Here is a 16,169-nt window from a genome sequence, read left to right as displayed (position 1 = left end):
CTGTACAATAATGGTCCACACGTTTCCTCCAGTGGTATAACAGAGTTTTGTTGTGCAACAGGATGGAACGTGCAAATTATTGTTGTAAGGAAAGCTTGGAGCACCTTTTACACTCGCCATTATTTATTTGATTTTGAAGTTAGTCGGTTGTGCGATGAAGGCTATTGAATATTGTAAGGAATGCAGGAATAGTGTTATATATAAATATATTAGCTGCGGACTTTATCAAAAGCATGTACTCTAAGACGACGGTGTCTATACAATTATTTATTTGAGAGAGAGAAATATATATATATCATACATATATATACATACAAGTATATATGTGTATAATCTTGTATGTAGACATATACGAATGATTAATAATTTCCTAATATTACATAAATAATATTATATTTTATTATAATCATATTATATAAATTAAAGAAAATTTATAACTTTATATAAAAGTAGCAGCATATTCTGTAATCCCCTTAATATTAAAAACAAGAATAATGTATTGTGTTAAGCAAAAGTGCTTTAAATAACTATCATTTTTATAGTATATAAGGTATTTACGTTATATGAACACTTCTCTGGTTCAAGAGTTTGACGTTTTCTTCTCGTAATATTACGTTCAGTTTTTTATTTATTTTTATTTTTAGAACATATTCATTCTTATGTATCCCATTAAGTATAATATTTAAATATATGTCGCTTTTTGATTATTTAATTTGGTATATTAAATGTTTTTTATTTTTAATTTAACGGTTAAAAAAACCATAAAAATAATGTATTAAGAAGCGCTGTGCCCTGTTGACGTGATGTCGTGTCTAACTGTTTATTTATAATGATTTTGTTTATTTTTTTTTTTATTATAATAACAACTAAAAATATTCGAATAACAAACTTTAATTTATTAATTTATTTTTTTTTAAACTTATTATTTATCTTATTTTTTAAACTATTTTTTTAGTTTTTTGCTAATATTTTACTTTTTACTTTTAAAATTTTTAGAAATTGGTTTTGAAGACTCAGAATTGTTTTTATATTTTTTAAGTTACAAAAAATTTTTATTTGATTTCTATTTCGTTTAACTTTAGATAAGTTTGATTATAGTTTATCTATGCTTATTATTAAGTTTTTTTTGAAACTTTTTGTTTTTATGAGATATTTACTTTTGAAATATGCTGCCCCTATATTTGTATGATTATATTGTATTACCCGTATTAATTATAGTTTTCAGTATGTTTTTGATAAATTATTGCTGAGTCTAAAGTTAGTTAATTTATTTATACTAATTGTTTACGGCATACTTAGTTTTAGAATATTTAATTGTTCAAGTAAATGCTTTCACGAATTAAATGTGTTTAATGTGTTTATACTATGCAAAATTAAAATATATTGAATTCTTGTAGTTTTATGAAATAAATTTAATTATAATTCATAAATATATAAAAAAGAATACTCAGTAGCATTGTTTTGTTATATTTTTTGTTCAGATATAGTCATAGTAAAATAAAAAAATGGAACAGTTAGTCAATAATATATTATTTAGAATATTGGCTTTATAACTAGTTTTATTATTATTAATAATAGATTTGATTTCAATGAGATAATCTTAATATAAAACTTTTTGTTCTAAAAATTTTTTTATGTAAATGAATTTTATGTGATAAAAATAAACGTAATATTCCTTTTTATTAAATAAATAAATATTTTAAAATAAATAACTATAGTGTGTAGTATAATGACCCAAGTGAAAGAATAAACCAATATTTTACATGAATTTACAAAACTGCGCATTAAAAATTTTACAATAACTAAAATTTAAAATATATTTTAAAGAGGAAGAAAACTCATTTCATTGCAGCGTTATGATTGGCTGTTCCTACGTGTCGGCCATATTGCTTATGTATCATTTTATTTTGAATCATGAAATAGTTTAACAGTGGATGGATGATTCGCATGTGCTTACTGCATACAAATCTCAAATAATGGGAAATTGGCTAAAATGGCTGCCTTTGTATTTGCCATTACAAAACATGTACAAAATGGAATACAACTTAAATGAACGTTTGATGACGATTTACTACTTATAAAATGATCGTTTTGGGTAGTTAGAAAATCAATGAGTGTTAATGTTGCGTGTAAATGTGTAGCAAGAGTGAGTGGGTATAAGATTATAACTATAGGGTATTTAAAAACAAATAATATATAACACTTCTAAATACCGAATTACAGAATTCGATCTGAATATTCTTTATATAAATAAATTAAAATTAATGAAAAGGTTTATGAAAGAATTCATATTATGGCCAATTGGTAATGCATTATTTGTTTAATAACGATTTAATTATTTAATATATTTTACAGAGATTTTATTTACTTCATATTTACTGAATTTAACGGAACTCTCATTACGAAGAATTATTCAAGTGGTCACAGTCATTATTGAATAAAAGTGCTTTAGACACTAACTCGCGTTTCACCAAGCAAAGAAGAAGAAAATTTACCGATCAAAATACGAATAGCAAACTGAAATGAAAATTGCATATGTAGACTATAAATCTATTCACAATGCAATAAATAATCGCAATGCAATAATAATTCAAATTAAATCACGCGACAGTTTTGCAGATTATAATCGACAGTTAGCTGTTTGTGAGAAATATGCGAAAAATGATATCTGTATTTTAAAATAAAATGGTAATGAAGATCAGAAAATATAAAATTTTGTTGTTGTTTACAGTTCAAAGAAAAAAATAATAAAATAAATAATATATAAATAAATGCAACTAAAACCAAATGTTTTACTAAAAGTGAATTATTCTTCTCAATATAATTATAACTTTAGATTTAATTTTTAATAAATGTGTATAAATAAAAATAATGCGGAGAAATATTGAGAACAAACAAATGTTTTTATTTGATTAATTGAATTAACTTTATGAAAAGAGAGGAAAGTTCTATAATAATACATAAGAGACTTAAATTTTACAATAAGCCTTTTCGGTGACTCACAAGTACGGCAAAAAACAAGAAGTTGCTGGCCTACACTGGTCGAAATGTACGCAAAACAACAACACTATTTTCTCTACCTCGGCCAGTATAGGTATACTGGCCACATGTGAACCTTGATTGGAAATTCCAACGAATATTGCAATCATATGTCAAAAATTATATATAAATAAAAATTCAAACAGAATTCAACAATTTCATAAATTTGAAAATTGGAAAAAAAGAAAAATATCAGTGTTTTATTTTGAAATTTTCAACATTTTTCCCATTCCTCTTAATTTTGATATATGATTGTAATATTCGTTGAAATTTCCAATGAAGGTTCACAATATTTCGCTTATTGCGCTGGTCGATTTGCTTGGCCAGTATACCTATACTGGCCGAGGTAAAGAAAATAGTGTTGTTGTTTTGCGCACATTTCTTCCAGTATAGGCCAGTAACTTGCTGTTTTTTGCCATACTTGCATTCCACCGAAAAGGCCTTATAATAATAATTACTAATATTTAAATATAAAATATAATTTTGCCATTTGATTAAAATTTTACAAAATTGCATTTTTGACATAAAATTGAAATAGCAAATTTTTAACTTACAACTAGAGTTTTTCGAGTTTTAAAACTATAAATAAATATCAAAGGTATTAGTTTATTTCCATTTTATTTCACTTTAAGATAACAGTACTAAAAATTCATGATCAGGAATGATTTAATAATGTATATTTTTATACATGTTTTTTTTTGTAAGTTATAGTAAAATATTTTATATATTTTATATTTTATGCGTTATATTAAGTTATTGTAAATGTTTGCGCCAATAAGTATTAAAAGATACTTTCAAACAAAAGAAAATGTTTTATTTTCATAAAAATATAAGAAAATATACAAAAAATAAATTTCAAAATGTAGTCAATGCGATGTTATTATGTGAATAGATTGTTTCATACTTAAGCACTTTTGTTTATTAGACAAGATTAAAAATATTTCTTTAGAATTCTGTTTGGATTGACACTACAATTGATTTATTTCTATATACACTTTTAGTTGTCTTAAAATGTTTAGTATTTTGGATTTACGTATTTTTATTCAGAGAATAAGATTGATGAATAGGCAACTTCTAAGTAAAAAAGACTTCTTAAAAATTTTCAATTAAAGACATGTAACACATTACATCAATTATTTTACAACACAGTATATACTTGGGTTGCTCTGGATGCTATATTCAGTCTTTCTTCCTATCTATCTCTCTCTGCCTCTCTCTCTTTCCCTCTCTCTGTCTCTTTCACTCTCTCCCTCTCTCTCTTTCCTTCTCTCTCTCTCTCTCTCTCTCTCTTTAAAACTTAATTTGATATATTGAATATTCTAACTTTAGATGCAATGCTTAAAATTAACTTTCTGATGGAAATAATTAAAATAATGAAATTGCCTTAAAAGTGATTTGCCAGAAATTATTTGATATTTATGTTATGTAACGGAATGTGTTATGTGACGGAAGGTTGTACGAGTAACCAACAAGACCGCATAATCGGTAGAGAAGTTAAGCGTTTGGGTTACTTTAAAAAAGAATTAAGAGAATTTTATATATTCAATGGCAAATACTAAAACGGTTAAATCGTTCCCACATTTGCGTTGGCTTGTATATGATTATGTACTATAAAAAATTGTTGGACCTTAAGTAATCAAATGTTTTGAGTATTTTAAGGCTACCGTGATAAAATGTTAATCAATCTTAAGCAGACTTATCATTGTAAACTGCTCTATGTGAGGTAATGACGGATATTGCTTTACATTTCTCTTTGTCGTTCTTCAAAATGAAGCATCGGACAAAGTTCGGAACGCAGTCGATTCGAACGCTTTTGTGATTTCCATATTTAAGCTATGAGGTGTAGATTTCTTATATATACAACATTTCCGCACAGTTGTAATGCAAAGATTTGATAATTGCATTCAATTTATATAACTTTTTACCATATTTTTTGTTTTTTTTTGCAAAGAAAGTGCAATTTTCTTCGCGATCACAATAGCAGATTCTACAAGTCTTTTTTAATACCTGAAACTAGTTTCGAATTTAACACACACAAAACATCAATGAATTCCAATTGAAGTAAAATTTTAATTTCCGGGATAATCAAACACTGCTTAATATTATTCAAAAGAATCTTATAAAAATATTATTTTGTTTTTAATTTTTTTTTTTTATCATGAAATACTTAATTACTTAACTTCGTAGCTTGCATTTCTTTAATTATTTATAAAATATCTTAACAATTAAGTGCATAAACTATGTTAGCAATTATAACAAAAACTTAACAAAGTTCAATAGGCGATTATCGTGTTCAGTTAGTTTGGTATATTATACTTTATCGTTTTTTAAGAAGCTGAAATAAATTTAAATACAACCAAATTAGTTTAAATAATTGTTTATTTATATTAAAATAGAAAAAAAAGTTTTTTGCAATTAAAAGATATATGTAAAATAATGTTATAAGCACTTTTATTCAGTTTTTTAGCGTGGCACTGTAAACGTTTAATTTATTTTCAGAGAAACCAGACTTGGAATTTAAAAAGAAACTTATTTAATATTGACTTATAAGACAATAAAAGTTGGAACGATACTTTTTAAAAATTGGAGTGTTAAAAAAGAAAAAGGAAATATATATTCATAGTTCAATAAAAAAAAGTTTGACTTCAGGAGTATAAGATTTACGCACTGAGTTACGCACTAAATATCAAGCGCTAATAATAATTTTTATGAGAATTTCATGATTCATAAGGAAAACAAACGCGGGATATGACAAAGGATACGTAAAAGTTCTGAAGTTATTCATAAAAAAACTATCAGAATCGATGAAATTACAAATATCAATTGTAATTTATATCAATGAATTACAAAAATCAATTCTATAGTAAATTGCAAATGGATACGAGTTACAGTTTATATGAACTGATGTTTTTCTAATTATTGCAATACAATATACAAAATATTTATTATAAAAATTAAATGTCAATTGAGGTTAAAGTTGAAAAAATAAGTAAAGAACTAACAACGACTTTGTAACAACTTGGTCAGAATGTTCCTTTTTGCTGTCTAAAGCACGATTAAGCTAGAGTCGCAACATTAGCTTAAGATTTTCATAGAAGTCCAGTTTTATAAAAAAATGAATTGGAATTTTGTTTACTTTTAATTCACTTGCTTAGTTTAAAAATTCTTTATTTCCTCTATAACATACATAGATTTGAATATTTATATATAAACCATTTGTGAATTATAAATATATTGCATGTAATTATTAGAATTTATTAATTTTTTTTCGATAATCATATACAATCGATCATTAAGATTTGGGAAATTTTTTGAAATTATGGTTTATGAATGTCATTTGAAGAACAACAAGAAATATAAATATAACATTGTCTTAAGAAAACAAAGTATGCAAATTTTATATGATACATTTTATATTGTTTTTACTTCTTTTTCATACCGTATTTCTATAAAAATAAAATAGCATAATTAATTTGCTTTATTGTATATAAGACATCAAAGAAATTTTTAAACCGCAAGAAATAGCTAAAATCCTGCATATATTTTTAAACAGTAAATTTAAAAGATTGTAACATTTAAAAAAAAATTCATCACAAAAACAAAATTTACGTAAACATTATCTGAATAGAGATTATTAAGCCATCCAGCTATTATATTATTATAATTTATTATAATAGCTATTAATAGTATTATAATAGCTATTAAGCTATTATAATACTGAATTGGAAATTCAATAACATTTTTAATGAAAATAGTTTAAAAAATATACATATGCATTACAACAAATATTGTTTTTTTCCTTTTTTACTTTTGTGATCGTTATGGAAAAATTTTTTAGACTCTTTATGAAGTTAATCTCTGTAAACGACATAAATTAAATAACAACTTAATACAGGGCTGTCAAAAGCACGGCCCGCGACAATATTTTAATCTACCTCAATTACATAAATTTTCTGTTGGTGTACTGGTAAAACCACATTATTTTATTTTTATGATATACTAAATAAATGAATTTAAATTAATAAAACTAAATTTAACATTACAACTATATTTTAATTTTTGTCGAAATTCCTATGAACGTTTTTGCGGCCCTCCAATCTGTGCAGTGATTTGAGTTGGCCCGCGATCGCGTCTGGTTTGGACAGCCCTGACCTAATATATTCGTTATTTCCTTAATTAGTTATATATTAGTATCTCATTTCAAAATGCTGAAATATCTTATTAAAATAATCGAATACAAGAATATCAAAAATGTTTTTTAAATGTCGGAAAATCTTTTTTAAGTTAACAAAATTTTTATATCAAAATTTTCCAAATTGTTATATTTCTGTTATTTGAACATAATTTAAGGAATCATTAAAGAAAGGGCTAACCATATACCACATTTTCATTGATTATTTTTTTCTATAAATCTACAAAGAATTCATAACATTTATGATATTGTCATAATTATATTTTTTAATCACTACATTATTTATTATTTTCTATTTAAATTCTGTAATATTAAATATTATACGACTCGTTTCGATATCGAAACCGTGCTCTATATCCTCCATGACATGACCCTAAGTATTAGTTAAAAAAATTGTTTAATGCATTGATTATATAAGTAATGTAATACATACGAAATTTTATTAAACAATCAATAAATATTATTGCCTTTAATTATTTCTGTATTGATTATAATACAATCCTAATTACAATTTAATTTTTTCACCAATTAGTGGTCAAATTGATAGAATTGCAATAAAAGTTAAATAAAACTAGACAGTTCTTTATTCCACATTTCATATCCTTCACTAATCGTTTCGTTTCTTTCCAGACCAACGAAAATGTTAATCATTCTATTATTATTATTTTGATAGTCGCGGAAATTTTAATAATTCTACATAAATAAATAATTATCGTGTTTTTTATAAATTGCTGATTAATTTAAGTATGTATACAGTCGCAGATTTTTTATCGTGATGTTTGTATTTTTAAAGATGATGATAAATAATATATCACGTATATCAGAAAACAACTTGATTTATAATCCAAAGCGGCTTATTGTTGATTTCATTCTGTCCCAATTCTTTACAGACTTGCTTTAATATCATTAAGGTACAAGCATTTACTGATTTCAAATATATTCCTTTGCTGGCTTTATTTTTTTTTGAGTGAATACTCATTCAAAGTTAATTTTTACCTGTTTGCCATGGCATTTATGCTAACAGCAAAAAAAAAAATATTTAGCTGGCGAATTTACTCACCATACAATTTGTTTTTGACAAAATACTTGCGTTTCATTCAACGGTTTCCGATTTTAGAGAATTCACAAATCTTAACTGTTTAAATTTCAATTCTTTTGTCCTCTGTTCTGTATGTGCTGTAAGTTATTATAACTTATAATTTTCTGAAATAATTATGAATAATTTTTTCAATTTTTATTGACAACAATAAAAACATTAATTATATTTTATAAAGTTTCCTTTTGTGTTATTTTACTATCTTATTCTTCCACAAATCTGCAAAAAAATTAATATTATTTTAAACTAATTTCTTTGATTGGTTTTGATTATTTCGACCTTTCGTTTTAGTTTTCTTATGTTAACTATTTAATTCCTTAGGTGTACAGAAATTTGTAATAGTTTATAACTTCATTTCATTTCTTTAAATATCGTAAAAATTCTATTTGGTATATCAAATATTTTGCAATTTTACAAGTTAACGAAAATAAATTGGTCATGCTTTAAATGTAATACAATTCACGATAATATTCTTAGAGTCGATGAAAATAGTATGCTGGACAGTTAAAAAATAGTATGCTGGATTAAAGACTTAATTATAAAGAGTAAAAATATTTCTCTAACTAACAAATACTCGAGGCGATTGAAGGTATTTTTATATTGTTAATAAAGTGACTATAGCATTTTTATGACAAGAAAATAAGTGACATTTTGAGTTGATTTTCGTTAAAACAATGATTTTTATCAAAACAAAATAATAAAATGACTTTAAGTATCGAAGTCACAATTTTAATAAATCAGAAATAAGTTAAAAATACAATTTGTAAATTTATATATAATATTTATATTATAGTAATTATTAATTATTTTTATAATTAAAAATAAAACGTTCATAAAAAACTGATATTCTCGGTAAAGCAGAGGAACGCAAAAGAACTTGAACTGGTTCGAAATACGATATTGCTTGCGACAAAGTTACAGAAAAATTCCCACAGAATGGAAGAATTGAGCAAAAAGAAATTCAAGCGTATGAACTTCTGAGACAGAAATTTGTTTATTTTCTGCGACATCGTCGCAGCGATTTGCATTTCAGTATCACCCCTATGAAAGAGAAAATAAACATATTATAACCAAACCATTAAAAGGGATACATTTTTATATAATATCAATAATTGAATCTTAAGCTCTATGTACTTTATAAAGTGCTTATAACATTTTTGAAATTCGAAATTTTACTTATAAGCCAAATACACAGCATCATTATTTATGTGCCATAATGGTAATTAGTGCACAAAAGTATTTTATAAAATGCACAGAACTCATTCAGCACAAGATGAGATTTATAAAAGCAGCAAAATGATTTTTTACATAAGTTGGTAGGAAACAAAAGGGCAGTGTAAATTCTCCCATCTCGTATAAACTAATGCACACAAATCATTACCGATTTAAATCTCGCCTTGCAGTGTTTTTGGTTTCTGCAAAAAAAAAAAACTTTTAATACGGTCTGTACTTTTTATGTAAGTATGTTTCTACACAAACACAAATAAATATATTTATTATTTGCATTATGTGTACAGGATTAAAATATGTTGAGTCTAATTCAGACTATATGCGCTGTACAAAACACATGCATGATGTTATGTAGATCGCTTTAAAGATTAAATTAAACAGCATTAAAAACGATTTTTCAATCTATATATATACAATGTATACCAAACTTAAAATAATAACAATTTATAAATGAAAAAGCTTTTAAAAGCCCTCTTTAAAACGTATTATTAACAATTTATTTCTAGTTATATTTATATATATTATATATATTATTATGATTTAGTTTTGTTTTTCATTTTTTGTTTTTAAGACAAACGAGACAAAACTGTCCTGAACTTTTAAAGTTTTGGCAGTTTTTCATAATTTTAAATTTATTTAAATTTAAAATTTAGGTTTAACGTACGGCGCAAATAAACAGAAAACTTGCTTAATAATTTAATTTTTAATTCATACTGTTATTCTAAATATTATTATTTTAGTTTTTATTTTAATACGAGCCCTTTTTATACTTATTAAATAATTTAACAGTTTTGCACCATAAAACCAAAAACAAAAATTTTGTTTTCATTACAAAATTTGCGTTTTGTTCTCATTTCATTTTTGTTTTAAAACTTGATAAAATAAATAATAATATTTTAAATTTTTTTCTTTTCATAATTTATGAAAAACTTTCGCTACTCTGCACACAACACGGCAAAGCTTTCTGCGCTAATTTCGTTAAATTTAATCATTTTTATTCTTTATTTACTTTTATTTAATATAATATAATTTTTGTAATTTAATTTAATTTATTTTTTATTTTTATTTTTAATTTGTTTTTCTATTTTTGTCCTTTTTATCTTTAATACAATTTTTATTTTATATCACTTTTAAATACAATTTTCTAAAACAAATTATGTACTTGTTCGTAATATTTCCTTAATTAAATTCATTAAAATTAAATTTTAAATTTAAGCTTCACAATTTTAACAGTTGTTATCTTTTTTATAATTTATTAATAATCATGTTTTAATCATAATTTCTCCTCTTCTTTTTCCTGAAAAAAAAACAAATTTCAAGAATATTTATTTACTGATGTGGATTTTACTAGAAGTTTAACTAGTATAAACATTAATAATTAATCAATTATTTTTATTAAAACTCTAGTTAAAATAGTAATTTAAATTCGCTTTTATTAACAGCAAACTGTTTATTTTCGATTATTTAAAGCCAAAGTTTATAAGGAATCAATATCTAAGTTTTAGTATAAAAACGTAAACTAACTAAATTATTTAAAAATGCATTCAACATTGAAAAAAAAACAAATTACAAACGAAAGAATTACTTTAAATATTAATTATTTCGTATATATATTAATTTTTATTTGTATATACTATATCTAATTAATTTCTTCTTTATTTAATTATTAAGCCTTTTTCAAATTCTTAGCATTAACTTTGTAAAAAGCAGTAAAATTAACAAAATACAATTTTTTGTATTATTTTTAAAAAAGTTTAACATGTAACTATAAAATTTGTTTTTATAATATATAATAGTATATAATATATCTTTTTTAAACTTATTCATAAAGTTATTTTATTTATATATGTATATATATATTTTATATATATATATATATATATATAATATATATATAATTATATATATATTATATATATATATATAATATATATATATATAAGTATATTGCATTGTATTTAAAAATAAAAATTACTTCAAAATTTATTATTTAGTTTTTAGCTACGGGTGTTGGTTGCGGATTGTTGTGGACGTGATGCGGGTGATGGTTGCGGATTGTGGTTTTTTATGGTGTTGGTGGAGGATCAAATTAATTATTTTTATCAATTTACTTCTAGCTTTCGCCATTCTCTATACAATTTGCTATTATTCAATTTCTTTCTATCAACTACAGTCAATAAAAAAACAAGAAATAAGTAACAATCAAACATATCATCATTATTAATATTTATAAAAATATAAATAGTTTATTAAAACTAGTTTTATACAATAAATATATAAATTCATTCATTAATAAAAAATCATAAAAAAGCTAATATATGAATTTCTAATATATCTAAAAATAAAGAAATTTTTATTTCATTTCACAAAGCAAACAGCAAAAATTTTAAAATTCTTAAATGAAAAGGAAAATATAATAAAAATTATATATGAATGTCATAAAAATTAACCGCTATATTAAAAAAAAAATAGGTAACTTTGAAAAATTATCAATAAAGATAGCTAAATTCGTATCAAATTGACAATACAACTTACTGATTATGAAAAGCATCCTAAAATTATATTAATAATATAAAAAATTTTAATAACAAATAAACTAATCGTTACTTTATTAAGATTGCATGTACTGGTCATATTGAGCTAAACTGAATCAAACTACACCTTAACAATGGCACAATTACCAATTAGATGTTTATAAACAAATATTTAAAATAATAACAAAAAATTTGCTATTAGGTTTTTGTGATTATTAGTTTCTTTAAAAGTATAGTTTAAGCATACTATTCGAGATATCCGACAAATGACTTCTCCCGAAAAGTAAGTACATATGTGTTCTATGTGAATAGTTTAAAACCTGAGACTAGTTTGAGCTGAAATTGTAAATGGACTGGGCTATATATACACTTTATGGGGTCTATGACATTTCCTTTAATGCGTCAAAAAAATTTATACAAACCTAATATATACTTTTTACACTTTTTGTGTATTGCATACAATGAAATATAAAACAGATTTGCTGTTCGAATAGATTTTACATCTTCTACAACTTGAACATTTTCGAACATTTGAAATGTTCAAATATATAAATGATGTTGTACGTATGTTCTATCTATGAATATACATAGTGCAATTTGAGTGAACAAAACAATCTGGTACAACAGTTAACAAGTTATTTGTTCTAGTGAATTTATAAGCTAATTTATAATGAGTCCACAGTTTTTATTTAGCATGTTATACTTAATATGTTAATATGTTAAATCTTCAGTGTTTAGATATTTAAAAATTTTTAACATATTATTAGCTACAAATATTATATAATCAGGTGTTTCGCGTGTTTAACAACGCTTAATCATAGGTGAGATCATAGGTGAAAAAGTGAAAATTTCTTTTAAATGTCAAAAACAATATAGATAGGGAGAGCCCTGCTTACTTATGTAAATAAAAAGTGTGGCTCGAATCTAAAGTAATCGATATTTATTATCAGTAAAAATACATCGATATCATACATTGTTAATTTATGAAAATATAAAAAGACGCATGTTTATTAAAATAAAACAAAATAAGAATTGTATACGATTGGTTAATCTTATACATGGTGTGTACTATAGAACATAATATACACATTCACATAATCTACATATAAAATTATTTTAAACAAACTTAGAAAACAAACTTGAACATATCATGCCGCTTAAAAAATAAAGAAATAAAAAAAAAAATTATATATACTTTTATCATGAAGTTATTATTTATATTAAATATAGCAAGTAATTGTTAAACTTACATATTCTGAGCTCAGAAATATTTTTCAACTCGTTACTTATAGAAAATTGATAGACTATTATCTTTACTTATATATAAATTAGTTTTAATATATATTTTGTTTAATCAAAAATATATTGAACTGTGGCAGTTAAAGTTTATATTTTTAAACTATATATTTGTAAAATTTCAACCAGCAAATTTCTTGACTACAGCATGGCAGGCATAATAATTATTATTATATTAGTAATAAAAGCGCAATGTATTTGTATACTATTCTATTACTTTAAGAAATAATTAAGAAGTAATTAATTAAAAACCTATAACTTTTTAGTTGGTTTACCATTTATTTCCGAACTTGAAGCTACTATAGCACCTTGAAACAAAATCTCTATCGTACGATTTTATATTAAGAGTTTAACTCTTTAAGAAAACATTTTAGTTATTTTTTAATAGCAGCATATAGTCTAAAAAAGCAGTCAAATTTATTTATTTGAGCAATAAAATATTTAACCTATTTTAGCTACTTGCTTTTATTGTTTTCAGTTATATAACTTTGTTTTTCAAAGATCAACTCCGCTCACTAAAAGAAACATTTGATCGCATTATACAACATATGGAAGCATATAAAACAAAACAGCATAAAAATAGGTATTTACTATATGAATACCGTATAAAAACATGATGCCATTTTGAAACTGTTCTGTTCTATTATACCGAAAACACTCATACTTATGTTAATAACTAACTACTATCAGTACTAGTTACTGTTCTGCTAAGAACTCATGTATTATATACATATGTCTTGTTTGTAGTTTCACATAGAATTAAAAATTATATTATATTCATTAATATATTTAATAAAATTTCAATATTTATTTTTTCATTATTTTACCTTTAAGATATACTAGATTGAAACCATCTTTAAAGAATTTAGTAACTATTATTCTTTCATTAATATTTTATTTTATTTGTTTTTTAAGCTCACATTTCCATTTTTATTAGTTAGTTCCTTTTCTATTCTATTTTTATTAGTTTTGCTGATTTCTAGTTTTCTCTTCTTCTATTCTTTCTATTTTCTTCTTCTTCTTCTATTCTTCTCTATTATATTCTTTTTATTCTTTCTATTCTTCTCTATATTTTAGTATAAAGTTTTAATTTACGTTTTTTCCATTTACAATTAGCTATTTTTAAGTGCAGCATATGTATTTTTATTATCCTTTTTATTTTTCACTGTTCTCTTATCTTCCTAACAACTATCTTTCATATTTTTCATGTCTATTTTTGTTTTTATTTTTCTTATATATTTTTTAATCAAGAATTAACAAGTATATTTTCTTTAATTTTCAGTGTTTTTTCTCCCGATTTGACGTTTTAGGTGACCTTTTCTAAATGTCATATTTTTTAATATTCTCTGATTTTATTGTATATTAAATTATAATGTTTCCTTGAAAGATTTCTATTTACTCTATCTATATATATTTGTACACGCGATTATAATGTTATGTGTAATAACTTTATCTCTTCATCTATTTCTGATTTATTTACTTACTTTAATTTTTGTACCTAGTACTTTTTCTTAACGCACAGTGCTATTTTCCTATTTTACTGGAATATCCTACTCTTTCGGTATATGTGACCAAAATATATAAAAATAGTAAGAGTTAGTGAAGAAAAAGAGATTTGACTATAGTTATAAAAATTTGAGTTGTCGAGTCAAATTTAATAATGATTATATTTCTTCCATGTACATATGTAACTCTGTATTATTACTGGCTTCTAATATTTTTCTATTTAATCTCTTAATTTTTATTCTATATTTTTAATATATTTTTTTTTTTATTACATATATATATAATTAGATCAGTATTTTTGCCAATATATCTTTGTATTCTAAATATAATATATCTACCTCTTTTTGCTTATATGAATTATATTTCTTTTTTTCTACTTTTGCATATACATTATTTTTTTTAACACAATTTATAATTTCACTAAAATTTAACTCACTTACTATATCACAACAAATATAAACTTTTTTGACTATAAACTCTCTCAAAATATCAAATTAGTGTAATTTGTTTTACTGTCATAGTTAATTAACTCTTTTGTTGTTAATTTCCTTTATATACCTATTTATTATAGTAAACTTTAAGTATTTCTCTCTTTCTGTCCCTTTCTATCCACATTTTTACTAAAGGTCATATCAATTCTGAGTGTGTTACTTAAATATGTCAAATAATATATTAAGTATAAATTAAATTATTATTTTATCTATAGTGATAATCTTTTTTTTTTTGCAAAAGTAATTATAAGCTAAATATTTTATTTTTAAAAATATTTTTATACAACAAATAATATAAAATTAGTTTTAGGCATTTACAAAATGATTGAATATTTAAAATATGAAAAAAAAAATTTCACATGCATATAGATTTTTATTTATTATTTAAAAACAAATAATTACTTTATGTTACTTAAGCATAAAATATTATTTAAAAAATCAGCTAAGCCAAGCTACAAAAGTCTGAATTATTAAATGCTTATATTGTAAATATAATTAATTATTTGTATAAATATATTATTAATATGTATGTATTTCTATATGTGTATTTGAGTATGTGTTAGAGTGTATGTGTTTATGTATGATTAGCAGTTAGCGCATTCATTTTGTTTTAATTTTTGTAATTCGAAGCTTTGTAGTGCTAATAATTTTTTTTAATCAAGTCAAGCCTGAAAAAAAAATAATTTTAATACAAAATTTCTGTCAAAATACATATTTTTAAATTATACACAGATTAAATAAAATAAATTAACGTAATAAAATTAAAAATTAGATAAAAAATGTCT

The sequence above is a fragment of the Teleopsis dalmanni genome, chromosome X, assembly GCF_002237135.1.
Source record: "Teleopsis dalmanni isolate 2A chromosome X, ASM223713v2, whole genome shotgun sequence".
Taxonomy (NCBI): domain Eukaryota; kingdom Metazoa; phylum Arthropoda; class Insecta; order Diptera; family Diopsidae; genus Teleopsis; species Teleopsis dalmanni.
This window is presented reverse-complemented; position numbering follows the sequence as displayed.